The sequence below is a fragment of the Amblyomma maculatum genome, unplaced genomic scaffold (assembly GCF_055883805.1).
Source record: "Amblyomma maculatum isolate TAMU_Amacu unplaced genomic scaffold, ASM5588380v1 scaffold_23, whole genome shotgun sequence".
Classification (NCBI taxonomy): Eukaryota; Metazoa; Arthropoda; class Arachnida; order Ixodida; family Ixodidae; genus Amblyomma; species Amblyomma maculatum.
The window spans coordinates 3,243,930-3,247,377 of NW_028146748.1; the positions used below are offsets into that span (position 1 = coordinate 3,243,930).

Here is a 3,448-nt window from a genome sequence, read left to right on the forward strand (position 1 = left end):
CGCCGCCGTCGTCGTCTTGAAGCTGCGATGTATTGCTTTCCTCGCTGATTGTTGACAGGTGAGCCTGTAGTCCGTCGCCTGCCTGCAAGGAAGGAGAATCTTGTGAATTCTCCATCTCCCTGCTGCTGTTGGGTGTGCTGCTGGCAGGCACGGGAATTCCCTGGTCATCCTGCTGGGATGGGGAGGTGGGAAAAATTAGTGCTGGTGTTGCTGCTCTCGTGGTGCTGCTCTCTGGAGGAGGAGAGATGGGGGTTAGCGTTCGTGGCTCTTCCTGGCCCGCTTCCTCCCCATTGGTGTCTTGTTGAGGCGTTGCTGGTGGTGTCCTTGCATCTTGGCTGATGTCCTCGGCTTGTGGGGGCTCTAGATCCGGTGGTCGTGCGTCCCGTGATGGCGTCCGTCTTAGTCTTCTCGTCGCCGCTAACGGTGGCACGGGACGAGGCGGTAATCCCTGCATGGCAGTCTGTTTGCGGTGCCACATGTGATGATTTTCCAGCCCTCTTTTTGATGGAAAAGAGAGCTGGCAATCACCGCACTTGTGGCTGTGCAAGTCAGTGCTGGCCACCTCGAGCTTCTCTCCAGTAAGACAGGGATGCGCTTTTGGCCGAGGACCGACCTCTCTGTGGCAGAGAGTGCAAAAATGCGTGACCTGGCTTATGCGCACCCCATGCTCACTTTCAAGATGCCGAGTCAGGGACTGCCGCCTGGACGTCCACAATACCGGGGAGTACGCGGTAGCGCATCCCTCTTCCGTACATCGGAACGTCCTCGCCAGCGGAAAGAACAGCGTAAGGCTGTTCCCATCACGGCGAGGTTGCGATCCGGGCTGTGGCGGTTCTTGAATGTTGGCCGGGCTTGGACTGGTGGACGGCGATCGGACTGGAATGCGGCTTCTGCTGGCGGTGAAGGCGCTGCTTGTCGGGGGCGATGACATCACTTCTAGCGGCGGCGGTCGTCTGGAAGAAATGGCGGGGTGTATCCGCGCGACATACTGCGATAATGGATTTCCTTCCGCAGAAGAGGTCAGCGCTGCAGCTCCCACGGGGAAAAAGACTATCCAGAAAGAACAGCTAACATACACTAATAATGAGACTGAAAAACCAAAGTGCGCGCAGAAAAAAAAAAAAAAAAAAAAGGAGAATGCTCAACACCAAAAAAAAAAAAAAAAAAACAATATGAGAGCCCTCACCAAGCTCGTAGCAAAGCAAAACAAAAGATGGAGCTGAACAGGAGAGAAACACCAGTAAACACCACACACAAATCACCCTCAACACAATACAAGTGAAAAAGAGCAACGCAGCAACTAATAAAAATCGTCACTCAATTACCAGGCAGACGCGGCAAAGAGCCCTCACCAAGCTCAAAGAAAAAAAAAAAAAAAAAAAGAGGTTTAACGGGAGCGAGACATGGGAAACACCACACTTGACTGGAAAACGGCTCTTGTCAATGAAATCACATTGCAGGAACCCAATAAATCAGCACCTCAACTAAAATAAAAGGGCACACATGCAAAGAATTCGCACTAAGCTCTCAAAAAAAAAAGAAAAAAAAAGAAAAAAAAAAAAAAAAAAAACTGGTGGCAATGCAACAAAAAGTAATAAAATAATAATAATTAAAGGCACAACCGGAGAGAAACAGCGGCAGATACTACATGAACAAACCAACAAGGATGGCAAAGAATTTGAACACAAACAAAAAAGTAAAAAAAAAGTTTAAGGGCAGAAAGCACTACATGAATAAACCGATTGCAAAGAATGTGAGCACAAACAGAACGGAGAGGTTAAAGAACAAGCAAAAAAAAGAAAAAAAAAGGAAAACTAGGAGGACCAAAAAAAAAATAAACTAGCAAATTAAGCAAAAAGAACACTTGAAGGACAAAAAACACTGCCAGATACTACATAAACAAGCCAACAATGGGGATAGGAAACACTAAATGAACTAGTAAAAAAAGAGAGCTCTCACCAAGCTCTCACAGCAACCGGGAATCCAGGGACAGCAGGGGTTCCAAGAACAGCAGGTCCGGATGGTCCATGAGTCCAGGGGTCCAGGGTCAGCAGGGGGGTCCAGGGTCAGCAGGGGGTCCAGGAACAGCAGGGGGTCCAGGGGTCCAGGATACTACTACACTTTGATCTTAGCCAAAAGGCCGAGAAGCGATAAATTGACAAGGAACTGCAGTTCGATCCCATCAAAAATGTATGCCCAAGTGGTGCCACTTATCGGTTGTTGCAGAAACAGCGTCGGTCCACCGTTTTTTGTTTGTAGCACTTGAGCTATGGTTTACCAAATCTCGACACATCCCTTGAAGGGGATTCTTAATCAAACCATTCTTTATTGCCTCAAATAATGGACTCACATGCAATGACATGCGGAAAAAGTAACCCAAGGTGTCACTGCATGCACGAGGCGCCCAACAATGCAATAAGACAGGCATTGAGAGGATTGCTGTGTTAGGCACATGGATAGCAGTGAGCTCGAATGAAAAAAGTTAGTTGGCCTCATCTTTGAGTTGTGATTGTCCTCCCCCAAAAACCGTGAGTCGCTTAGCTAGTCCCGGAAGTAGTGCAGTACCGGGTAGACCCGTGGCAGAGGTACAGCAAGCCCAGAATGCTCTGCCGCATTACAAAAAATAGTATAATGTCAGGGTTACAAATTACAACTGGCAACTGATATCAAGCTGTTAAAACAGTGTTTTCCAGAAATGTTTTGTACATTTGCAAGCAATGCTTTATTGCAGATACCTACTGCTATTAAGGCAAAAGCCTTTATTGCCTCATAGTTGTCATTAGCAAAAGTGTCACATTTTTGCCACAGCACTTATTGGTCGCGAAGGGAAGACGTCGTGGAGGTGTCGACCAATCACAGAGCAACACCACAGTATGTGCAAATGCATAGCTTATATGTCCATATGTCAATCAATGAGCAGTTACTAATTAAAAAGGAAATAAATAAGTAAATAATTATTTATATGCTATGTCCTGGTTATTGCACTAATTACTCAATATTGGCTAGGTAAACAATTATTACTAATTATTTACAGTTGCGAAAATATAATTACTAATTATTACCACACTGTAAAACCAACCACATTGGCTAGATAAACAATTATTACTAATTATTTATAGTTGCATAGTATACTTACTAATTATTACCACAATCTGTAAAACCAACCACATTGGCTACATAAACAATTATTAATAATTATTTACAGTTGCGTAAATAATTACTACACTCTGTAAAACCAACCACATTGGCTAGGTAAACAGTTATTACTAATTATTTACAGTTACGTAAATATAATTACTAATTATTACCACACTGTAAAACCAACCACAATGGCTAGGTAAACTTTTAATACTAATTATTTACATTTGCGTAAATATAATTACCAATTACTTCCACACTCTGCAAAACCAACCACAATGGCTAGGTAAACTATTACTAATTATTTACA

General features: G+C 44.3%; 1 pseudogene; it reads right to left on the reverse strand.

Moving 5' to 3' along the window:
- Nucleotides 1-2,531: 2,531 nt before the first annotated feature.
- Nucleotides 2,532-2,702, reverse strand: LOC146171394 (U2 spliceosomal RNA; annotated as a pseudogene).
- Between the last annotated feature and the right edge of the window lie 746 nt (nt 2,703-3,448).